The sequence below is a fragment of the Dioscorea cayenensis genome, chromosome 5, assembly GCF_009730915.1.
Source record: "Dioscorea cayenensis subsp. rotundata cultivar TDr96_F1 chromosome 5, TDr96_F1_v2_PseudoChromosome.rev07_lg8_w22 25.fasta, whole genome shotgun sequence".
Lineage (NCBI taxonomy): Eukaryota > Viridiplantae > Streptophyta > Magnoliopsida > Dioscoreales > Dioscoreaceae > Dioscorea > Dioscorea cayenensis.
The window spans coordinates 14,555,825-14,582,602 of NC_052475.1; the positions used below are offsets into that span (position 1 = coordinate 14,555,825).

Below are 26,778 nucleotides of genomic sequence, written 5' to 3' on the forward strand. Positions count from 1 at the left end.
TTCAAGTGCAAGAAACCTCTATTATGCTTCCTAATTAATGCAATAATGAGTCATGGAAATCATTAATTGCGTAGTCCCAAATCTAAGGTCAATCATACCTAAGTCTATACATGTCACGAAGGAGAAATCAAACAATCTCAACACCTCACACTCGTACAGAATTGCAATGAGCTATAGGGATCCCAAATGATAAACCCTATTCCTATGTATAGACCTCACCCTTTGGTCCAGGTGAAAAATCCCTAGCCACAATTAAGCCCTAGATGCTAAAATCACTTCAACGCTTCACTCTGTTACACTCGCAACTAAGCCCCAGCGGAAGGTCATCCCTTAGACAATTCACTCTACTATGGCCGCAAAGAACTCTTGGAATGTGGAGGTAGGATAGATCACACCGGAGGGGAAAGGGGATGCTGCGCTACCTCTTAACTCACCCTCTCAATCCTCTCCAATCTAGTTTTGTCTAACTCTCATGGTGTGTCACTCACTCACAAGAGTTACCAAGAAGAACTCTCAACCCTAGTGTCACTCTAGGGGAGTATTCATACAATCAAGCATACAAGATTGGAACTCACAATAAACATCAATTAATTGAAAACATAATAAATAGATTCAGTAAAACAATACATCCTAGCGTTCTCAAATATCCATGTACCCAATAGGGGTTTAGCTCTCCATGGAGCTAGATACAATCAATGAAATCGAATGTAAAAATAAAGCATCCATAGAAATACCCTTGTTAGTCATGGCAATGGTCTTGTGGAGAGTCCTCTACTCATCGCAAGGGTCCTTTTGTCCGTCCTAGGATACACCTCGCCGGATCGGTGCTGACGAAAGCTCTCCCTCTAACCTTCTTCCAAATGGTGCGCGATGTAGGAGCCGTAGAACCTTTCCAAAGCCCTAGCTAATACCTCTCAAAACCCTAGCCGCAGCCCTCTCTCAAGTTGGGGAAATGATGGAGAAAAGAATTTTGAAATCGGTGGTGAAATTGGCCTTTAAAGGGCTGGAATCGGGATTTCACACACTCGTGTGAGTGTCCCTATGGATTTTTCACACGGGCGTGTGGAATTTTCACACGCTCGTGTGAATTCTCTGTTTTCATGTTTTCTCGGCCGGCTATGAACAGTGCTAGTATAATTTTCTTGCTACAGTACTCTGCTACAGTACTATCCCGAAATACTCCCGAATCCATGCTTTCATCGAGGTAATGCAAATGGGCACACGTTTACGTCGTGGATCGCTTTACTTCTTCAATAACGGACATGTTGAAGGAGATCTTGTTCTATATGCACAAGTCGGAATGCTTGAATGTGACTGCCCTTGTGCCCCTCCAAATAGTTGTGCTAACTAGAATACGAGGAGGTTGGCACACATTCCCGCATCTCGAACCTAACCTATGTCTTCACGTTTGAACCTTAGCAAGATTTCCTCCAAATTGGTGCATTACAACCCACATTGGCTTCTTTCTCTCATATTCGGCCTCACAACCCTACCTGCATGAAAGTAACATAAATACACACATATTAGTGTTAAACCCCAAGAAAAGTAATGCTCAACACAAGGAAAGAACACTTCGTATTCTTATCGCACAAGCACTTATCAACCTTAGATTTAGGATCATGTAATTAAGGATTTCCATGACTCATTGTTGCATCGATTAGAAAGTATAATAGAGGGTTCTTGCACTTGAAACGATTGTCCTAGGCGGATCAATTTTTAGGGTACCCCATCTTTATCGATTGCCTTACCTTCTCCTTTACTTGTGCTCTCTTTCTTTTTGTTTTTACTTTGAGAATTGAACCTTGTCACACATATCACTATTCATCTTCCACATTAGTTAAGAAACAACTTAAGTGTCTTTATTCCCTACTCTCGTGAATACAATACCCACTCATCTAGGATTATTATTTCGACACCCGTACACTTGAGGTTTACATGCATATATGGACGTGTCAAGTTTTTCGCACCGTTGCCAGGGAGTAGGTGTTTATAGATACTTTGCACTTTATTTTCTTAGCTATTCATTCATTCTATTTCATATATTCTTTTCTATCATCGTTTTGATTTTATTTTCTTTCTTTTGGTGTACCTCTAGGTTATGACCCGAGGGAACCCTTCGATATTGATTGAAGAAGATCTGCAAAGCTTAGGAATGAGATCTCATCCTTTGTACAATTGGAATTGGAGTCTCTATTTGAGACATGGGAAAGGTTCAAGGGGCTCCTGAGAAAGTGCCCACAACATGGATTCCTGGAGTGGATGATTGTTCAAACCTTTTATAACAGTCTGAATCCGAGTACAAGGCAACTCCTGGATGCAATAGTAGGAGGTACCTTAGGTATCAAGACCCCCGGTGAGGCTCATCAATTAATTGAAGAAATGGAGTTAAATAACTACCTATGGAATGCTAAGGAGAAGAAAAAGGTGGCCGGTCTCCATGAGATAGATGCAGTAACCTCATTGGTGGATCAATTGTAATCATTGAGTAAGAAGTTAGATCTCCTAACTTTGAATAGAGTGGCGACCATGACTACTTGCACTGGGTGTGGTGGAAGACATGCTCCCTCTGATTGCTCGATCTCTATTGATGATACATCTTCAGTTGAGAATGTCAATTTTGTAGGTAATGATATGAGGTATCAAGGAAACCCATATAGCAACACCTACAATCCGGGTTAGAAGAGTCATCCCAATTTCTCGTGGAGCAACCAAGGACCACAAAAGGCCATGGAGCCACCGGGTTTCCAACAACAACAGCAAGCCCCTAAATATGGAAAATAAAGTTTCAGATTTGGAGACCCGAATGAATGATTTGGAGAAAGCCTTAACTAGGTTTGTGCAATCAGCTGATATAAGGTTCCAATTAGTTGTGACTACACTTCGCAACCATACCGTCTCTTTGCATAATCTTGAAAATCAAGTAGGGCAGATTGCGAAGTCCTGATCTGAAAGGCCACAAGGAAGCTTGCCAAGTAACACCGAGACCAACCCTAGAGAGCATGTGAAGGCGATCACTTTGAGAAGTGGTTGTGAGGTTGAGGGTAAGCTTCCGAGTAAAAAGCCAAATGAACACGCACCCGAGGTTATAGAGGTCAAGGAAGGAGCAAGAAAAGGGAAGGAGATGGCACCCCCACCTTTCAAGCCAAGAATCCCTTATCCCTCTACATTGAAGAATGACCAAGACCATCGCCACGACAATCGAGGGGATTTTTTATGGATGCATTGTTTTTACATTCGATTTCATTGATTGTATCTAGCTCCATGGAGAGCTAAACCACTAGTGGGTACTTGGGTATTTGTGAACCCTAGGATGTATTTGCTTTATTAAATCTCTTTATTATGCTTTCAATTAATTAATGTTCATTGTGAGTTCCAATCTTGGAGACTTGATTGTATGAATACTCCCCTAGAGTGACACTAGGGTTGAGAGTTCTTATTGCTAACTCTTGTGAGTGAGTGACACACTATGAGAGTTAGACAAAGCTAGATTGGAGAGGGTTGAGAGGGTTAGTCGAGAGGTAGCGGAGAGTCCCCTTTCCCCTCCGGTGTGATCTATCCTACCTCCACGTTCCAAGATTTCTTTACGGCCATAGTAGAGTGAATAGGCTAAGGGATGACCTTCCGTTGGGGAATAGTTACGAGTGCAATGGAGTGAAGCGTTGAAGTGATTTTAGCACCTAGGGCTTAATTGTGTCTAGGGATCTTCCGCTTGGACCAAAGGGTTAGGTCTATACAAAGGAATAGGGTTTATCACTTGGAATCCCTAGAGCTCATTGCAATTCTATGCGAGCGCAAGGTTGAGAGGTTATTCAATCTCTCCTCCGGGACATGTATAGAGTTAGGCACGGTTGATCTTAGATTTAGGATCATATAATTAAGGATTTCCACGAGTCATTATTGCATTAATTAGGAAGTATAATAGAGGGTTCTTGCACTTGAAACGATTGTCCTAGGTGGATAAATATCCGAGTACCCCATCTTCATCCATTGCCTTACCTTCTCCTTTACTTGCGCTCTCTATCTTGTTGCTTTTATTTTTGTTATTTCATATTTTGTTACACTTATCACTATTCATCTTCCACATTAGTTAAAAAAACCACTTAAGTGTCATATTCCCTATTCTCTGTGGATACGATACCCACTCATCTGGAATTATTACTTCAACACCCAGTGCACTTGCGGTTTACACGCATATACAGACGTGTCAGTAGTCTATGCAAACTCTCCAACCTGTGACAGTTCTGGTAGGAACAAGTTTGTTTTTCTCATTGGTGAATACCGTCATCCCCCCTTCTTGGGCTCCACTTGTACTGGACTCACCCATGGACTGTCGAAGTCAGGGTAGCTAATGCCTGCGTCAAGGAGTTCCGTACTACCACTTTTATGTTAGGGCTAAGTCTTCATTGGGGTATCACTGTGGGCTTATGATTGTCTGCCATAAGGATCTCATGAGTAGAAAAAGATGGATTGATTCCCTTGATATCATAGATTCAAGCGTGATACACTCCTTGCGTGTGTGTAACGCAAGTGTATGGGTTGTCGAAGTAATAAAGTACCTTAGTGAGTGGGTAGTCGTATCCATAAGGAATATTGCTCAGAAGCACAAGAATTGCTATTTAACTATAGTAAAGATGATATAAGAGTGGTGTGGATAATATTAGTGCAAATAGAAATAAGGTAAAGAAGAAAGAGACACAATTGAATAATGGGAGAGGCAATTGATAGAAAATGGGGCACCCAGACATTGCTCAACCCTAGGACTATTGTTTCAAGTCCAAGACCAATCATTATGTATCCTAACTGAGTCATGGAGATCCTAAGACACACTGTCCCAAACTTAAGGTCAACCGTGACTAACCCTATAAATACTGCTTTGAGAAATTTTTTTGGGGATCTTCTTCCTATCTTTTGCCAATCTTTTGGGGAGATCGTGGCTAGGGTTTGGATAGGTTTTTGTTGGGATTTAAGAGTGGTTCTATGGCATTCGACATCGATTTCTTTTGGAGGAGAGCTATTGATGGAGCTTTCATCAACATCGATTCGGCGAGTTATGCCCTAGGCTTGAAAAAGGAGTCCTTGGAGAAGACGAGGCGGCTCCTCAAGACCATCGACACAGATGACAATGGGGTTATCTCTATGGGTTACTTGCACTTACTTTTGATTTCATCTTCGACTTTATAGTACTCCATGGAGAGTTGAACCACTAGTGGGTGCTTCGATTTGTAAACCCTACGATGATTTTATTCCATTGACTCTTATTATGTTTCTTTTAATTGATGCTTTAATTGAGTTTCAATCTTGTGTAGTTATTGATTTTATTTTCCCTTAGAGTGAACTTAGAGTTGAGAATCTATCTAGGTAACCCTTTGAAGAGGTGACAACTTCATTAGGGTTAGACTTAGTGAGATTGAAGAGGGTTAAGATGGTGAATCGAGAGGTAGTGGAATGTCCCCTTTCCATTTCGGCGTGATTTATCCTATCTCCATGTTCAAAGAGTTCTTCACGGTCGCAATATATTGAATTGCGAAGAGAAAAACTGATAAGTGCTTCTGTACAAGTAATACAAAGTATTCTTTTCTTACATTGAGCATTGCTTTTATCAAATTTTATCGCTTATTCATGTGTATTTGTGTTCTTTTGTGTATGTGATAAGTGCTTGTGCGATATGAATGCGAAGCATTCTTTCCTTATGTTGAGCATTACTTTTCTCGGGTTTTTACACTAATGTGTGTGTTTTTATGTTACTTTTATGGAGGTTGGGTTGTGAAACCAATTATGAAGGAAAGAAGCCAATGTGGATCACAATGCACCGATTTTCCAGGAAATCTTGCTAAAGTTCAAACTCAAAGATATGAGTCGGGTGCGAGATGCTAGAGTGTGTGCCAACCTCCACCGTATTTGAGTTAGCACAACCATTTGGAGGGGCACAAGGGCAGTCTCACTCAAGCATTCCGACTTATGCACACAGAACAAGATCTCAATCAACTTGCCCGTCATTGAATGAGCAAAGCGATCCACGACATAAACGTGTGCCCGTTTATGTTACCTCGATGAAAAGTGGATTCGGGAGTATTTCTGGCAGACTGTAGTAATCACTGTAGCAAGCACTGTAGAAGTTACTGTTTACAGCTGGCCGAGAAAGCAGGAATTCAGAGAATCCACATGGGCATGTGGAAATTATACACGCCCGTGTGGAAATTCCACATGGGCGTGTGTAAAATCCACAAGCCCATGTGGTTGCCCGATTCCAGCTATATTTAAAGCCGATTCAGCCCTTATTTCAGCATTCTTTTCTCCATCTTTTCCCCAACTTGAGAGAGGGCTTCGGCTAGGGTTTTGAGGGGTATTGGCCAAGGTTTTGGGAGAGGTTCTATGGCTCTGACATCGTCATTCCTTAGGAAGAAGGTTAGTAGGGGAGCTTCCTTTGAGGCGTATCCTATACCGGACGAGGAAATCCTTGGACGACGAGTAGAGGACTTTCCACAAGACTATCGACACGACCATCGAGGGGGTTTTCTATGGATTCATTGCTTTTATATTCTATTTCTTTGATTGTACTTAGCTCCATGGAGAGCTAAACCCCTAGTGGGTACTTGGGTATTTGTGAACCCTAGGATGATTTGTTTCATTGAATCTCTTTATTATGCTTTCAATTAATTGATGTTCATTGTGAGTTCCAACCTTTAATGCTTGATTGTATGAACATTTCCCCTAGAGTGAAACTAGGGTTGAGAGTTCTTGTTGGTAACCTTGTGAGTGAGTGACACACCATGAGCGTTAGACAAAGCTAGGTTAGAGAGGGTTGAGAGGGTGAGTCGAGAGGTACAGGAGCGTCCCCTTTCCCCTCCGACGTGATAGATTCTACCTCCGTTCCTCGAGTTCTTTGCGGCCATAATAGAGTGAATGGTCTAAGGGATGACCCTCCGCTGGGGCTTAGTTGCACGTGCAACGGAGTGAAGCGTTGAGGTGATCTTAGTATCTAGGGCTTAATTATGGTTAGGGACCTTCCACCTAGACCAAAGGGTTAGGTCTATAATTAGAAAGAGATTTATCACTTGGAATCCCTAGAGCTCTTTGCAACTCTATTCGAGTGCGAGGTTGAGAGGTTATCTAATCTCTCCTCCGGGACGTGTATAGAGTTAGGTATAGTTGACCTTAGATTTGGAATATGTAATTAAGGATTTCCAGGACTCACCATTGCATTGATTAGGAAGCATAATAGAGGGTTCTTGCACTTGAAACAATTATCCTAGGTGGAGCATTATCTGAGTACCCCATCTTTATCGATTGCCTTATCTCCTCTTTTACTCGTGCTCTCTTACTTATTGATTTTACTTTTGAGAATTGAATCATTGTCACACTTATCACTATTGATCTTTCACATATCTAAGAAGCGGATTAAGTGTTTTTATTCCTTACTCCCTATGGATTTGATACTCACTCATCCGGGATTATTACTTCGACAAACCCGTGCTCTTGCGGGATATACGCAACGGGATCTTGTCAAGTTTTTGGCGCCGTTGCCGGGGATTAGGCGTTTAGAGATACTTTGCACTTCATTTTCTTAGCTATTTATCATTCATTCTATTTCACACTTTCCTATTCTTCCATCATTCTCATTTGTTTTCTTTTGTTATGTTTTACTTTTTCTTGCAAGGATTTTAAATGATGATTGACCCAGTTGTTGCTCTATATTTTTAGGTCGAAGCTCTCAGTAGAAAAGTTGATAGAATTGTTACTTCACGACAATAAAACATTGCATGTTAAAATGCATATCATCCAATTAAAGTGGGCTACCCAAACTTATTATGGAATAATGGTGAACAACATTAGGAGGCACCTCAAGAGGAATGTCAAAAGGGTGAGATACTCGGCGAGGATGCACTTCAGTTAAAAAGAGTATTAGCTAACTTTATTGAAGCATCCGATGTCTGCGTCCAAAATATGGAGACCACACGAAGATGTCATGAAGCCTCCTATAAAAACCTTGAGTATCAATTAGGAGGGATACTTGACACACTCTCCAAGGAACAACAAGTATTTGAGCAAGCAAGTCAAGTTCCTTGTAGAGAAGATGTGGTAGTGAATGACAATGAAGAAGTGGGACGGAACGAGTATGATGTTATCAAGATCGAGAGGATACAAGAAGAACCGTTCATTCAATATGATGATTGTTTGAGTGGACAGTATGTTTGTGAGCAAGAAACGATGCAAGGAGAGTTGGCGAAGACAGATTGTTTTCAAGTTGAAATTGAAGAAGAAGCAACCCCTAAGGTAATGGAACACGCATCTCCATTTGGGATTGATCAATTTATAAATTGCAAGGAAGAGATTTTGTGTTTGGAAGAAGACGTGGGTAGGAGATTGAAGCCATCCAATGACCCACCTGTGCTAAGCTTGGACAATTCCCAAGCCAAATTGATTCCTTGGAGGCCAAAGGTAAGATGGTTGGACTCTCTAACAAATATTCCACCCCGGCAAGCAGATTTTTGGTTTAAGGGAAGTAGCTATGCAATGTCTAGTCGGGAGGAACATACTCTTTTCAAGCCTCCATAAGGTAAAGAAGAGGTACATCAAGCTTAATGACGTAAAACAAGCGCTTCTTGGGAGGCAACCCAAGTCTTTACTATTTTCTAGTGTCTAGTTTAGTGTTTGCATGAATAAGAGCTTGAGTGTTGGTGTTTTGATTCTTATATGTCATTGCTATCCTTTTCTTGTGCACTGTTGATGTAATCTTGTGCCTTCATGTGTTTTGGTAAAGTTTTGGTCGTTTGAGCTATTTCTCATGTTTTTCTCTGGTAAAACTTGCATATTAGGGCAAGCTCTGAGTGTGTAAACATGTTTAGATATTTTCTGCAGAGCCTGCAGAATTTTCTAAGGCATTCCGAGAAAACGCACGGGCATGTGGAATTTTCGCACGCCCATGACTTTTTATTGTGAGCTCATCCAGAAAAGGCACAGGGTGTGCGGCTGCCCCTGTGAACAACCATGCAATTTTCGCATGCCCGTGGGTAATTTCCGCACGGGCGTTTGAGGTCCTCCAGAGTTTGGCAGATTAGCCCGAGAGCACACAAGGGCGTGAACTCGCCCCTGTGGGCGACCTTGTGAAAATCTCACGGGCGTGGGTAATTTCCGCACACCCGTGCGAATCTCTACAGAGGAGCTCTCTCCATCGCGAGAAGACACAGGGGCGTGTGTTTGCCCCTGTGAGTTGGGCCTGTGAATATCCACGCTCGTGTGTTACTTAGAGAATTTTCTTGGTTGCATGGAGAGTCCACAGGGCGTGCGTATGCCCCTGTGGGTCTGGAACACGGGCGTGGGTAATTTCCACACGCCCGTGTGGATGTACAGAAATGCTAGAACCGCATGTTTTTTTTAAAACCTTTTCAGTTTCCTTCATCTTTTCACCATCAAACATTTTGAGAACACATTCTTACTGTCTCCTGACCTCTCACCATCGTTTTAGAGGGTTGTTAATTGAGTTTTCAGGCTGTTTTTTAGTTTTTCATTCTCATTTTGTCGGTAAGCTTCTCTTTCTCTTTTCTTTGCCAATCTTCATTTATTTTGCAGCACCAGCGTCATCTTCGCCAGCAGCGGAAACAGATGAACTAGCTATTGACACTGACACTTGAGGCGTCTTTACCTTCTTTGTTCTTATTTTTCGTATTTTACTTTCTGCATTTTATTTTGGATTTGTATACTCAGAAAAGATTGTCCTTCTGAGTTTAGTTTCATTTTGTTGTCTCGAGTTGTATTCATTGCTCTATCTTTTGTATACTCAAGTTATTTTTTGTTTTAGTGAGCTTCACTGAACCCCCTCGTGTATGCGTACAGATGGTCTTGTCATTTGGGAATTGAGACTTTGTCATGGGCACGACCAAAGTGCTTTGGCACTTGACCGTGTGAGCTTCACAACCCGTTGGAACATTACTCCCAAGGACTTATCTCCATCAATTGCGACACTAGGAGTCAAGGGAGTATTGTTTTGATTGCTTCTCCCACATATATTCTTCATTGATATACATTAAGAGTGAGGTTGCATGTGTACATTGGGGACAATGTACAACTTATGTGTGGGGGGTGGAGTTTCATAGTGCACACATCCGTTTTATTGTTCTTAATTGATATACATGCTCACATAGCTAATGGCGGTTCACCTTAGTTGCAATGCTTGTACTCTTGTCTGATCAGAAAAAATACAGGAGAGAGTACAAACAAAGTATGAACAATTTTTACCAAACAGGAAAATCCAAGAAGTGAGATTTATGATGACCCTAGTTGACTGAAATGCCCTTAAGAATCTACTTCCCAATATTAATAGTAGAAGCACAACTCCCTAGCATAAACTATCTATCATATCCCTTGGGACTCTAGGATTTTGTATCCCCAGAGACTTTGGATAATTTAATATTCCATATAATCAACTAGTCATTTTATATGGTATAAACCATCTATTGGATGAGTTGATTTTTCTTTTATTGATCATCAGTTCTATAGTTTGATATTCGGACTTATTTTGTGCATAGTAATTATTGTGATTGACATAATGTCACATTATTATTATTGTACACATAATAAAGTTAAATCTATAAATACAATTATAAGGAGCATATAACTTAGCATCATAAAACAAATAATATCTCGCTTTCCGAAAAGTATATGAAGGCAATTTAGAAGATGAAGGTATCAAAAGACAAGATTTACATAAAACTGTAAATTCAATGGAAAAAGAAATCAGATGAAGTAGAGAAAGTTTATTCTATCTTTGCAGAAATTGTTGGCTTCCCAACAAATAATCGAGGTCTTAAACCAAGAGCAGAACATGGGGCATCAAGGAGAACCAGATCAAAATTGTTTAGAAAATGCCCCTTTGAAGTCCTGACTCTACCACCCATGAAATGATTTCCACCTAGTCCATTTCTTTTGTGGACTCCTTTCATCTTGTCTTCAGCTTAATTGAGTTGTTTTTTGCTATCTATCTTTCTGCCATTGCCTGAATCACTAATAATCTTAGGTTCCAAACAAACTAACAAAACTTTAATAAGGATGATACTTTACTAGTGATCATCTACCATCTAAGGATTATGTTCTCCTTAAGGATTATTAGCAAACATTGTAAGTGTAAGCCCTAGCCCCAATATATTGTATGAACTCTTATTATTTGCATAATTATTATGAGGCATCATTTTATCTATTATTAATTTTGTGCATAGTTAATAAGATAAAATATCCTTGAACATTGGTTCTGCTCAAGTTATTAAATGCGTGATTCGGATAGTAAAACCTTGAAGCATAAACTAGAACAATATTCTAAATGTCCCTAGTCAATTATTTTCATGGGAATAAAATAAATTAAGACTAGTATGTCTTTCGTAAGTTGGCCTTGTTTTATAGGTCATAGGATATGGGACATTAATCAATGGACATATATATATATGTTAGGGAATAGTGTACCTGGATCGATTTAATCTTGAGAACACTACATGGTTGTAAAGTCACAAGTCTTTTTCTCAAGAAATTCTTGTACTCAAATCTTTCGACTTGAAATCACTATGGATCTTGGACGAATCCTTACATGGTTTAACTTATGCCTAACGTCATTCGTAACTGAGTGGTAAGTATGGGTATTTTTGGGCATGTCGCGATTCATGCTGAGAGACATGAGTGAAGTGAAGGGATTGTCCCTCTCTGCAGAGAGAGTGAGTATCACCGGCTACTTGATTAGTGAGACTAAGTAGTGTGTGGCCACACCCAAGGGTAATGATAAGAGTTATCATTTACTTGACCTACTCAGTTCACTAAGAGATCTAGAACTTAATTAGCATAAAAATAAGGGTGACTCGTCCCATGCCTTATGCTAATTAAGATATTTAGTGGCAAAGGATTGTATAAGATTGCGATAGGTTCCGTTAATTCTCGAAATTGACCTTCATTTAATATTGGGTAATCGTATTATCTTGCTAGAGAATAATTATCATTTATGAGCGTTAAAATTGTTTAAGCTCATTGCCAATGTTAAATGGACCTACAGAATCGTACACTAACAATGCTAGGATCAAGGACTAGTATTTGTTACTTATTGGACCACCTATTTAGGGTTTTGGTGAAAACCCAAAATTAGGTGGAGCGAATAGCTTATTCGAGTTGGGTCTTATTAAGTTTTGATCCAATCTAATTGATTTGGTTAATTAAAATGGTTTAATTAATCAAATAAAGAAGAGATTCCTAATTTGATTAGGAGTGAAGGGTTTTTTCATAAATTAGGGTTTTGGGTTTCCAATATAAATAGATGGTCTAACCCTAATGTGAAGATAAGAGAGAGAAAAAAAAAGATAGAGTGTTTGAGAGATTGTCTCTTAAGAAACCCTAGCCGCCACCCACTCTTCTCCCTTGGTCACCGCCGTCGGATCCCGCTGCTGGAACCTGCGGCAGCCACGCCTACAGCCCCTTTTCTCTTGAATCTCGGGTGCTTCCTATTCAAAACAAGAAACAAGTGTTGTTTCTTAAGGTACTAGCATGCCTGCTTGATTCCTAGAGGCATTCGTGTTTACATGATAGTAGAGGGGAGTCACGATTTGCAGTCCCTTTTGATTGCGGGGAAACAATGGTGCATTGAGAATCATCATCAAAAGAAAGGTATAACTTTTAATTATCTATTTATCTAGAAATTAATCCTAGTTCTCGCATGCGCTAAGATTTTATCAGAGTGATAAAATCCCAACAGTGGTACCAGAGCCAGGTTTTGCATGCCCATAGGATTAGATGTTAGATCTATTCATAATGTTATTTAGATTGGCATTGCATGCTAATAGAATTGGATCATAGATCTACATTCTGTTAATTTTGTTAATCCGATTAACTAGTTAATATTTCCTAATATGATTAGGAAATATTTGATCATACTTATTTTTAGAAAGATTTTATTTCCTATTTGCAAATCTTGATTTGATTAGGATTTCAAAATCTGTTATTGGTATATATTTTAGGTCATACGTCAATTTATAAGTTTTTAAAATTGTTTTGTTAGGCTTATTTTGGTATGTGCCGTATATACATATATATATCTGCTCTTTTAGTATGATTGTTTTATTGTTTTTGGTATAATTGTTATGTCTTAAACATTAAAATTCTATGTAAGGAATTAATTAGTTTGATTGATAGCACAAATCAACTAATAGTGAGTTTTAGGGTTTTTAAGAACTTTTCATTTAATAAAATAGATCAAAGGGTTTGATCATTTGGGTTAACACCCAAGCCCATCATTGGGTTAGTTCTTAAAACCTAAACACAAAATTCCTGTATGGTTTAAATTAAAAGTTAAATAAAATTCGGATTACATGTCTTTCTTGCTTGGTTTATTTAATATGCGTGAGATGAATGTTGGTTTGTGCATTCATGGGCCTTTGCTATTTAAATGGCTTGCGTGTTGTTTATTTTTATATGGTATGTGAGTCATTATATTTTTGTGTACGACCTGCGTGTCATCATTAGTTTTGTTTATATTGTATAAAAATTAAAGACAAGACAACTTGATGAATACGGAGCCCCAATGGTTGGTGGGAGAGCTCATTGTGGCACAACCAGAAGGGGAACCTGCCAAAGATAGTCACTAGGCTTAGGATTTTTTGGCCCGTGAATGTCACACTTATTTTTTATTTTTATTTATTCCTTACATATGTTTTGGATGAATGGAATTCCAATATTTCCATGTAAGCCGTAATTAATCCCAACAATAGTAAGTCATGAAAATGCCTTCTCTTACTCAAAACTTATCAAGGCATCGAAATGTTAACCCAATTATATCCAAGAATCACATGTGATGTGATTGTAAAGAGTTCCTACCTAAATAACATAGTCTTGGGTGTACAAGCTCAGCTTGACCAAGATGAAGTGAATATGGATCTTGGCCCTTAATAAATCACTAACAACAAATTATTTACATTGGGATATTAATTCGTAATTATTGGAAAAAATTTTATATACCTCATACCTGAATCTTGCTTTTAATTCTGTGTAGATCATAATGATAACCATTAATGGAAATCCACAAAATTTTTCATTACGATTTGTCCTTGAGAAGGACAGATCAATGGAATTAATTTCCATGATTGGTTTCGAAACTTGAGAATTGTTGATCGCTTCCACGCAAGTGTACGGGATCGCCAAGTAATACCTCGTGCAAAGACACGAGGATCGTATTCCACGGGGCTAAGGATCTCCTATTACTCCTTCTCGAGCTATTATCTAGCCTAAGATCTTAAGTGATGGATTTTACTCTACTAAATACAAATAAAACTAAACACAAGATTTGCTAGCAAATTAGATAGAACAAGCAATAAGCAAGCAAGAGAATCAATGAACTGCAAAGGCCTATGGATGTGGATCCCCTTGAGGGGTTATCATGCAACATGGATGATGATTTAAAGATGCAAGGGTAAATTGGACCATGAGATTCCAAGATTAGAACAACCCCAATTTCTCGGCGATTGAACCCTAATCCCATACGAACATAGATAGGAATTTCTTCCAAATCTACATTCCCTACGATTGCATTAAGTACAAGGAAATCTCGCTTAGGAATAAACCTACTCTTCTTCGGATTAAACCTACATGGAGGGCTACCAAACACCCAATTTCTCGGCGTGATGATACAAGTATCCCCCTTCTAATCCATTCATGACCTAATACATGCGAGCAAGTCACATCTACATGCATCATTCATAAAAAGAGCTACGGATTTCTCCTTGGTGTAACACTTAGCATGAAAAACAATGGATTAGATCTCAAAAAAATACCCAAGCATAGAATTAACAAGTAATCATCCAAAAATACATGATAAAACCCCTCCAAGGTTCACCAACACCCGGTGGCCTTGGGGGTCTAGTGTGTCATCATCTCATAACAAAGCATACAATCAAGCAAAACATGAAACAAAGACATAGTATGACACTCCCTAGATGAAATGGTGAAGGATGAGGCGAGAATATGCCAAATGACGCTTCCCCGCCAAAGGAATGCCGAATGACGCTTCCTCTAGCCGCATGTTCTCCTTCCTTCAAGTCGTGATCGATCTCCCCTTTGAATGATGTTGCCTTCTTGCCTTGAGAGCCTTGGACCTTGGGCTTGAATGATCTTCTAGCTTTCTTGCCCTTCTTCTCCTCCCCAAAGGTCGCCCAAAAATCTCCCAAATGATCTCCCAAAAAGTCGGCCAGCAAAAAGTCCTTTAATCAGCCCTAAAAGTGAGTATATATACCCCCGAGGCATACGGGCAGTATAGGGGTCGTGACTGGGGGTCGTATAGCACTTGAAAACCCTAGATTCGCGTTCCATACGGGGTGCATACGGCCTCCATACGGCCCTATATACTCGGTAGTATGGAAATCTGGACAGAACACCAAATCAATCCGCTGCTACAGTGCATACGGCCCCCATACTGGGTAGTATGAGGGTAGTATGAAATTCCTGTTTTCTTCTCTTTTTGCCAAAATGATATCTTCTTGTTCTCCATGGCTTCCATATGCCCTACAAAGCAAATAATAGACGATTAAGCGGGAAACGGGCATCAAATCTCACAAAATACATGCAAAGTGCATATGATATATATATGAAAACACCTACATTTAGACACTTATCAAACATCCCCACACTTAAGCGTTGCTTGTCCCCAAGCAAACAACTCATGAAAAACAAAGAGACTGAGAAGTGGCTAAATGCAATACCTCTAGCTCAAGCAAATATAAGATTCCAAAAGCAAAGGATAATGAAACATAGATGTTCAGTTATAGTCATTAAGCATAATAAAAATATCCTGTCTCACCCCTAATATGTATGTGCTGTAAGTGAATCCTTTATCTCATTTGCCCTCGATCCGGTCTAGCTCAAGGACTTCAATCAGATCAGACTCTAGATGCTAATCACTCCACATACAAAGAATACTAAGTCTTAAACTACTAAGTGCTACTTCAATGGCCAAGTAAGATCCTTCTAATTCTATAGATTGAAACTAAATCCTTTTTTTCTTTTCAAAAACCTTTGGTAGGTACTCAAAAAGATCACTAGGGTTTTTATTTTCAACTCAATATTCAACATTTTTTTCCCGAGTCCGACTAACGTAGACTGCATCAAAATCATTTTAAAATCTTTCTAGAGGATGCATATGCTGGTTAGGCACAAGAGCCACCGAACTACTCGATTACAGTCTACATAGACACATTCATGCTTCATTAGCAGAGGAATACTCGACATAGACTCATATTTTTCACTTTCACCTCACCCTAGATCACATCTTCGAGTACACTACATGCCACAAAAACTCGGATTAGCTCAACAAGACTTAGAAGTTCTTAAGAAAAACATTGAAGGATAGAACTTAGTGTTCTAAGGCCAAGTACTCAAAGTAGTGTGTTAAGCATACAAGAGAGTTAGAGTAGTCACATTGGCTATTCCCAGGGCATCGACAAAAAATTCAGTGCACAAGACAATACTATGGGGTGAAACAGGATTCAATAAAGCATAAAAACAAGTAACTCACATCCATCATTAGTCCAAGCTAAAAGAATCTTACAAGAATGAACAATGCCATCATAGGTAACACTAGCATGTAAACAATGGTCCTAATACATGAAATGCACCCACCCCCACACTTAGTGTTGTACATTGCCCTCAATATACACTAATCATGAAAAACATGCAAGAAGGGCCAATGCAAATAATAATAGAGGAGGGTGAAAAACAGAACTTCCCCGGTTTATCTTGTGTTCGTCGTGACGTGCGACTCGACAAAAGGTGTGGTGAGCAATACACGTCTTGTTCGACCTCCATTAAAACTAGGAAAGCTCACCAAATTCCCACAATGCCCTGCGAGGCAAAAAGGGGACATCATCATTCCACAAAAATTCACAAATACAAACACAAGGGAGGGACTAGGGAAAAGTCAACAAAATACATAGATGAAAACCGAATAAAGTTCAACACCAAGAGTTGGGAGGAAGAGATCCATGCCAACTCAACAAAACACAAACATAAAAACATAACAAAAATAAAGTAAAGTAGATAAAAAAAGTGTCCATGCTCAAACGAGCCGCTACTCATCACAATCCGGTGCTTTGGGTGGTGGTGGCATGGTGGCGGAAAGGAGTATGCGAGGCGTAACCATAGTATGAGGTAATGAAAGCGGTGAAAAATATGCCTCGAGTCGATGCCGTCCCTCAAGGACCCAGTGAAAGCCGGGTCACGGATCTCGTGCCGCTCTCGACGCACGCCCCAGATCTCTCCCTCAATCCCCTCGGGTCTCATGTTGAAGTCGGGGTAATGAAGTAGTACCGGGGTAGCAACAGTGCGCCCTCGGGGCTCGACTCGTGTGCTCTGTTGGGTCGCCGATCGGACTCACCGGTGGCTTGGTGCCGTGGGGGGCCTGCCCCTCATGCGCTCAGCAACCACCAAGCCAATCGCCCGTATGTGTGCCTTCCCGAGGGGTGTCGTACCTCCTACAATAGTCATACCTCGCGTCTGCTCAAACAAACCCATGCCACGGATCAATCTGGTCACATAGGGCCCAATAAAGATAGCTCCCAATCGAGTATACGAGCCCTGGTGAAGGAATGCATCAGCGACAAGGTTGCCAAGGTGAGTAGGGCACCTCTCAAAGATGCCATACATCGTAAAGATATCGGATTGGGTGACCACCCCCTTGCTATCGGTCCGGCCCCAAAGAGAGCGGGCAATCAAGGCATGAATGAATCTATGTGCCGGATCGATCATGCGTGAGGCCTTTCGGGTCGTATCTTCACCCGCCAAAGTCGCCCAATAGTTGCTCCTACCCACCTCACTCGGGAAATCAAGCTCAAGACGTTTGCCGGGCATGGATTTGATAAAATCATCATCATATATCCCCAAGTACTTGGCAAAGTCCAAATGATGCATAGTGCGCTTCCTTCCAAAAGCTTGAAAACGGATGGTGACAATCTTCTTATTCCGCACGGATTCTCCATCTTGTCGCGCCTCAAATGTACTCAAGACCTCCAAGGTTAATTGACGGAAGGTTGGCTCGTTAATGGCAAAGAGTTTATCCCAACAATTGCGTGAGAGCCAATCCCGTACTTGACTTGCAAACCCAAGGTTGTCCACAAGTTCCCAATCAAGATAGCACAAAGTCCCGAATGGTTTTGTCTTCAATCTATCATATCTCTCTCGATGGTGGGACAATTTGAAGACGGGTTCATCGGGTGTAGAGGATGGTTCGGTAGTTCTTGGGCGCTTGGAGGCGAGCCTTTTAGTGTTAGGCATCCCTACAATGAATAAAAACTTTGATCAAGCTCAAAGGGATACAAGATAACTCAAAATAAAATGGTAGAGATAGAGGAGACTAATGAAAAATTGGGTTTTTGGGACCATACGGCCGTATGGGGGCCGTATGGTCACTATTCACACGGCAAGAGTCTCCCCTATAATCATGGAATCGAAAAATTTGTACATAAATTTGAATGAAAATTCATTCACAACATTCACATCATCCAAACCAAGCAAATTTCTAAAGAAATTCCATGCAAAAGTCTCAAGAATGCCCAAAAAATGGAAAGAATAAAACTAGGGCATTGAAAAAAAACATACCGACGAAACCTTGAGAAAACAAGCTTTAAACTCGGGGAAGATCACTAGATCGAAGTCTCCAATGGATTGGAAGAAGTTTTTGGAAGAAAAATGAAGAGATTCGGCCAAGAATCGAGAGAGAAAGGAGAGACAATTTCGGTGGAGTTGAAGAGAAATGAGAGGTGGAAGAGAGAGAGAGAATGAGAGGCCTTAAAGGGGGAAACCCCGCCACCATACGGCCCCCATACTGGGCCGTATGGGGGCCGTCTGAGTGAGCAACTCCCCTCGGCCAGGACACCCAGCTGACTTGGACGGCCCCCATACGGGGCCGTATGGGGGCCGTCTAAGTGAGCACAGATCCATCCGGATCGGCTCTGTGGTCAGCTTAGACGGCCTCCATACTACCCAGTATGGCCGTAAACCTTTAAAGGCCAATCAAAACCATGAAAACCTGCCTCAAATGATGTAAAAATGAAAAAGAAAGCTTGACGACTTCTCCCAAAAACGACTAAAATGAATAAAATGGCGATCTAGCACATAAATTAACACCTACACATGTGTGTCTCAAGAGGTTGCACAAATATACCACAATAAAAATGATGAGAGCAATGTGCCAAATGTATGAGCATGAACTTATTTAAAAACACACAACTCTAAGAAATACGAAAATTGAAATGAACTAAGAACTAAAAATACGGAAAATGCAAACAAATTCCCCCGAATGCTTGGGTTGCCTCCCAAGAAGTGCTTGTTTAACGTCACGAGCCTGACGTACCTTGTTCCTTACCTCATGGGGGTTCAAACAATTTGAAGCCACCCCCGGTTTCCCTTGTAGTGTTGCTTCTTCCCGGTAGATTGAATGACAACATTGAAAATACCTCGAATTGTTCATGAGTGGAGAGGGGTGAAAAATTTACCTTTCCTCCTTGAGATGTGGGAGGATGAAGCTTGTTACCTTTCTTTTTTCTCCCATGGATCTCCCTCCACATTTTCTTCATAAATGATTCTTTTTTTTCTTTTTCTTTAGCATTAGTACAGGATACCCCCTCTTTTGGTGGCTTCAAATTGTGAATTGGAGGATGACGATGAGGTTCTTCTTCTTCTTCGTTCTCCAACTCCCCCAAATATTCATCCAAAGGATTTAAAGAGAGCACCTCCTGCACACAATCAGAAATCAACCTATCGGGTCTCATCAACGAAATAAAGTGTGTCATCATGATCTAAAGAATGTTTCATGGCAGCTGGCAAAAGTGTACACCACTTCCTCTTCTCCCGACTCTTAACGCCAACTTCCCTCCTTTCAGTCAATTAAGGCACCCGAGGTGCTCGAGGAATGGTCGGCCAAGAATTAGTGGTATCTCCACATCTTCATCTATGTCCATGATAACAAAGTCCACCGGAAAAACAAATTTATCCACTCGCACAATCACATCTTCGACAATCCCATGAGGTTTTCTTGTTGATCAATCTGCCAACTGTAAAGTCATCCTCGTGGGCCTTAATTCATCCAAGCCAAGTTTCAAATACATGGTGTAGGGGCATGACGTTTATGCTAGCCCCCGAGTCCGCTAGAGCATTCTCTTGGACTCCACCTTCAAGCATGCATGGAATAATGAAACTACCCGGATCTTTCAACTTTTGTGGGAGCTTCTTTTCTAGAATAGCCGAGCAATTCCCCATAAGTGCAATCGTGCCTTCTTCTTCCAACTTTCTCTTATTTGTGAGGAGCTCCTTTAGAAACTTGGCATATTTCGGCATTTGAGTCAACGCTTCAACTATCGGGATGTTCAAATGAAGTTGTTTGAAGATGTTGATGAATTTTCTGAAGTGAACATCCTCCTTGTCATGCTTCAATCTTGTTGGATAGGGGATCGGAGGCTTGTACTCGGATGATTTTGGTGGTCCTTGTTGTTGGAACTTGTCATTTATGCCCAGATTTTTGTCTTCACTATTTTCTTCAACTAGCTTGGGGTCTTCCCCGGAGGCTACCCCATTTTTCCTGACACTCGGGTCAACTTCGACCCTTGTCTCCACTCGCCTCCCGCTTCTAAGAGCAATGGCCTTTAAGTGCTCCCTTGGATTTTCTTCCGTGTTACTCGGAAGACACCCTAGGGGACGTTCAGAATTTGCCTTCGTGAGTTCCCCTACTCGATGCTCAAGTGACTTCACCGAAGCTTGGAGGTTTCTCAAAATAGAACCTATCTCACTAAACTGTTCGGCGTGCTGAGTGAGTTGAGCATTCACCTTGCCAAATTGTGCATCCATGCTACTAGTTAGATTATTGAACCTGTCATTGGTACTGAGCATGAACTTGGCAAGGATCTCTTCAGTGGAAAACTTCTTCTCAATGGCCGGGTTGTTGAAAATTGAGATCCTTGAGGTGGTGCACCTCTTTGTTGTTGTTGGCCTTGGTTCCATGAAAAATTTGGGTGGTTCTTCCAACCCGGATTGTAAGTTGAACTATATGGGTTCCCTTGATTGCGTTGCCCCCCAATGTAGTCCACATTCTCAACAGATGCAACAGACGAGCTAGCAATCGGACATTGGGCTGCACCGTGCCCACCACCGCAAGTACTACAACTTAGCACCGATTCGGGTCTTGAGCCACTGCCCATAAGAAGATCAATCTTTTGAGTCAACACGTCAACCTTTGCGGCTAAGGCATTATCACTACTTACTTCATAAAGCCCAGCAGTCTTTTGTGAAGGTCCCCTTGAGGCCCAATGTGATTCATTGCTTGCCATTGACTCAAGTAATTGCTCGGCCTCATCGGGGTACTTGTTGCTAAGGGAACCGCCCGCCGTGGCATCAATGAGTTGGCGAGTAGCATAATTTAGCCCATTGTAAATGATTTGTACTCGCATCCATGAAGCAAAACCATGGTGGGGGCACCTTCTAAGGAGATCCTTGAATCTCTCATAAGCTTCAAACAATGTTTCGGACTCCCTTGTTTAAAGGCTGAAATTTCTTGCCTCAACTTCGCCGCTTTGCTTGCGGAAAAATATCTTCCAAGGAACTTCTCCACCATGTCCTTCCATGTTTTAATAGATCCCGGAGACAATGAGGTAAGCCAACGATAAGCTCCATCTCTCAAACTGAATGGAAATAGTCTCAAACGGATAGCATCGTCCGACACCCCATTGATCTTGAATGTAGAGCAAATTTGGAGGAACCGGGAAAGGTGGTCATGCACATCCTCATGGGCAAGACCATTGAATTGGACTGAATTTTTGGATCATGCCGATTGTACTTGCTTTTAATTTCAAAGTTGTTGGATGCCACTCGACGGTGCTTGAACACCGAACTCATCACCCGTGAATTGGGGTCTCTCATATTCGGATAAAGTACGCTCGTTCTCGGCCATGATTGTAGACACTCTATCCTCAATTTCGATGTTCTGGTACCCGACCCTTCACCAACTTCTCTCAATCTCCGACGCAAAGTTCTTTTCAATTTCACTATCCGTGTAATCAAAGGCGACGGATTCGACCGTGTCATGCATGCAGTACCTTGCACAACCAAGAAAAAAATGATAGAGAGTTAAGATCAAGGGAAAAAGAAAAAAACAACAAATGAGTAAAGAATGAAATGGCTAGAGTAATAATCTAAAAAGTTTCCTAGAATTCCTTAATGTCCCCGCAACGGCGCCTAAAAACTTGATCGCTTCCCGCAAGTGTACGGGATCGCTATAATACCTCGTGCAAAGACACGAGGATCGTATTCCACGGGGCTAAGGATCTCCTATTACTCCTTCTCGAGCTATTATCTAGCCTAAGATCTTAAGTGATGGATTTTACTCTACTAAATACAAATAAAACTAAACACAAGATTTGCTAGCAAATTAGAGAGAACAAGCAATAAGCAAGCAAGAGAATCAATGAAGTGCAAAGGCCTATGGATGTGGATCCCCTTGAGGGGTTATCATGCAACATGGATGATGATTTAAAGATGCAAAGGGTAAATTGGACCATGAGATTCCAAGATTAGAACAACCCCAATTTCTCGGCGATTGAACCCTAATCCCATACTGAACATAGATAGGAATTTCTTCCAAATCTACATTCCTACGATTGCATTAAGTACAAGGAAATCTCGCTTAGGAATAAACCTACTCTTCTTCGGATTAAACCTACATGGAGGGCTACCAAACACCCAATTTCTCGCGTGATGATACAAGTATCCCCTTCTAATCCATTCATGACCTAATACATGCGAGCAAGTCACATCTACATGCATCATTCATAAAAAGAGCTACGGATTTCTCCTTGGTGTAACACTTAGCATGAAAAACAATGGATTAGATCTCAAAAAAATACCCAAGCATAGAATTAACAAGTAATCATCCAAAAATACATGATAAAACCCCCCAAGGTTCACCAACACCCGTGGCCTTGGGGGTCTAGTGTGTCATCATCTCATAACAAAGCATACAATCAAGCAAAAACATGAAACAAAGACATAGTATGACACTCCCTAGATGAAATGGTGAAGGATGAGGCGAGAATATGCCAAATGACGCTTCCCCCGCCAAAGGAATGCCGAATGACGCTTCCTCTAGCCGCGTTCTCCTTCCTTCAAGTCGTGATCGATCTCCCCTTTGAATGATGTTGCCTTCTTGCCTTGAGAGCCTTGGACCTTGGGCTTGAATGATCTTCTAGCTTTCTTGCCCTTCTTCTCCTCCCCAAGGTCGCCCAAAATCTCCCAAATGATCTCCCAAAAAGTCGGCCAGACAAAAAGTCCTTTAATCAGCCCTAAAAGTGAGTATATATACCCCCGAGGCATACGGGCCGTATAGGGGTCGTATGGGGGTCGATAGCACTCTGAAAACCCTAGATTCGCGTTCCATACGGGGTGCATACGGCCTCCATACGGCCCCCGTGATACTCGGGTAGTATGGAAATCGGACGTAACACCAAATCAATCCGCTCACATACAGATACTGCCCCCATACATCGGGTAGTATGGGGGTAGTATGAAATTCTGCTTTTCTTCTCTTTTTGCCAAAATGATATCTTCTTGTTCTCCATGGCTTCCATATGCCCTACAAAGCAAAATAATAGACGATTAAGCGGGAAACGGGCATCAAATCTCACAAAATACATGCAAAGTGCATACGATATATATATGAAAACACCTACATTTAGACACTTATCAATTGTTCTTAGGAAAGAACGAAAATTGGAATCCATTAAGAAACCATTGCCTGAAGCACCGGCAATGAATACTACAGCTGTTGTTAAAGAGGTATTTCAACAAGTCAAAGAATGACTCTAATGATGTTACCTGCCTCATTCTGGCCACCATGAGTCCAGAATTGCAAAAGCAGTTTGTGGATATGGAGGCTTATGTTATTACGGTGCATCTTAAGGAAATATTCCTAGAACAAGCTAGGCTTGAAAGGTTCATGACCACAAAAGTGTTGACCTCCTATAGGATGGCTCAGGGTACTTCCGTAAGTGCCTATTTACTCAAGATGAAGGGGCATATTGATATGTTCGAGAAACTTAATGCGCCGATCCGAAAGAAACTTGCGGTGGACCTTATCATAGGGTCCTTACCAGTGCTTATGGTACAAAAGGACAAAGGAAAAGGAGGAAAGTGGAAGGCTAAAGCAAAGTCCAAGCCAAAGGAGAAGGTTGGACCTTATTCCAAAGGTAAGAAGGCTAATAAACCTAAGCCCAAACCTCAGAAGGAGGGTATGTGTTTTCACTGCAATGAAGATAGTCATTAGAAGAGAATTTGTCCACTCTACTTGGAAGAGTTAAAGAAGGGAGATAAGCCCTATACTTCAGGTGTCTATATGATAGAAGTCAATCTCTCTATTTCTATATCATGGGTATTGGATACCGGATGTAGTCATCACATTTGTTCAAATGTGCAGGGACTCAAAAATGGGAGACATTTGACTAATGGCGAAGTTGACCTAAGAGTAGGGAATGGAGTAAGGGTTGTTGTAATAAAGATAGGAGAGTATCCATTAACTTTGCCTTCTGGACTTGTTTCTAATTTCATAAATTGTTATTATGTCCCTACTATGAGTAGAAACATTATTTCAGTTTCTTGTCTGGATAATGATGATTATAACTTCATTATTAAGAATAATGTTATTTCCATTTTTCATGAGGACATTCTATATGGCAATGTTATGCTTAGTAATGGGCTTTACATCCTAGACTTTAAAAACCACAAGTCCATCTATAACATAGATACTAAAAGGGTTAAGTTGAACGAGTCGAACTCTTCACATTTCCAGCATTGTCATTTGGGTCACATAAACGTGAAACACATCTCAAGACTTCTTACACACCCATTACGTGTGACCCATAAGTGCATGGGTTTGTCGAAGTAATAATACCCAGTGAATGGGTAGTCGAATCCACAGGGAATAGTTATCAGAAACACAAAGACTGCTATTTAACTAAAGTGTAAATGAATCGATAATGGTGTGAACAAAATCAATATGAAAAGAACTAAAGAAAATAAGAAAGAGAGGCGCAATAATGTGAGAGGAAAGGCAATCGATAGAAAGTGGGGCACTAGTACATTGCTCCCCATAGGATTATTGCTTCATGTGCAAGACCAACTATTATGTCTCCTAACTGATGCTTAATGAGTTGTGGAAATCCTAAAATACACAGTCCCAAACCTAAGGTCAACCGTGACTAACTCTACATAATGCCCCAGTGGAGAAATCAATCAGTCTCAACATTTCACATTGTGTACAGTTGCAAGAAGCTCTAGGAATTCGATGTGATAAACCCTATTCCCTAATATAGGTCTAATCCTTTTGTCCAGGCGAAAGACCCCTAGTCATAATTAAGCCCCAGCACTAAGGATTACTTCAACGGTTCACTCTGTTGCTCATGCAACTAAGCCCCAACGAAGTTCCTTTCTTAGCACTTCACTCTATTGTGACCGCAAAGAACTCTTGGAACATGGAGGTAGGATTAATCACAACAAAGGGGAAAGAGGACGCTCTGCTACTTCTCGACTCGCCCTCTCAATCCTCTCCAATTTTGCTTTGCCTAACCCTCATGTGTGTCACTCACTCACAAGGACTACCAATGTAGACTCTCAACCTTTAGTGTCACTCTAAGGGAGAAATGATTCAACAAGCATTCAAGATTGGAACTAAATTAAAGATATCAATTAAGAAAAGCATAAAAAAGATCAATGAAATAATAACATCCTAGGGTTTACAAGTCCAAGTACCCAGTAGGGGTTTAGTTCTCCATGGAGCAAGATACAATCAATAATGAAATTGAAAGTAAAAAATACAATCCATAAGTAAAACCCCCATTGTATTCGTGTCGCTGGTCTTGTGGAGTACCTTAGTCCTCTTCAAAGTTCCCTTATCAAGCCTAGGGCACACGTCGCCGGATAGGTGTCGACGAAAGCTCCCCCAATAACTCTCTTCTAAAGGAATACGGTATCGATGGCCATAGAACCACTCCAAAAACTTTGCCAAAACCCCTCTAAACGCTAGCCGCAGGCCTCTCCAAAGTTTTGGAAATGATGAAAAAAAAGGATTCCCAAATCAGTACAAAGTCGCGGCTTTATAACCACACAGGGGTGTTTAATTTCCACACACCCGTATAAATTTGCAGTAATCTGATTTTCTGCGTCCTGTGAACAGTAACTACTACAGTGAATTTCTTCTATGATTTGCTACATTAACCTACTATAGTACTCCCTCAAAAACACTCCCAAATCCACATTTTTCATCGAGGCAACATAAATGGGCACACATCTATGCCATAGATCGCGTCGTTTCTTTAATAAGGGATAACATTGATAAAGATCTTGCTAGCACTGCACAAGTCGGAATACGGAAATGTGACTGCCTTTGTGCCCTTTCAAACCATGTAATTGCTTGAGCGCATGGAGGTTGGCACACATTCACGTATTTTCGAGCACAACATTTTTCTTCATGTTTGTTCACTCCAAGATTCCATCAATAAAGTGCAATCGCAATATACTTTGGCTTCCTTCCTCTACATTTGGCTCCACAACCCTACATGCACAAAAGAACACAAAAACACATATATTAGCAATAAAATCTGAGAAAAGAAATAGTCATCGTAAGAAAAGAATACTTCGTATTACTAATACACAAGCACTTATTAACTTCATAGGGATGGAGTTCTTGACTCATTTGATTTTGAATCATTTGAGACATACGAATCTTGT

General features: G+C 40.9%; 2 non-coding genes across 2 annotated transcripts; one reads left to right on the forward strand and one right to left on the reverse strand.

Annotated features, from left to right (window-relative positions):
* Positions 1-2,142: 2,142 nt before the first annotated feature.
* On the reverse strand, positions 2,143-2,249 carry LOC120262543. Its single transcript, XR_005536812.1, has one exon. It is a non-coding gene; the product is annotated as a small nucleolar RNA R71 (small nucleolar RNA).
* A 19,213-nt stretch (positions 2,250-21,462) lies between these two features.
* Positions 21,463-21,568, forward strand: LOC120262607. The gene has a single exon (XR_005536871.1). It is a non-coding gene; the product is annotated as a small nucleolar RNA R71 (small nucleolar RNA).
* The last annotated feature ends 5,210 nt before the right edge of the window (positions 21,569-26,778 follow it).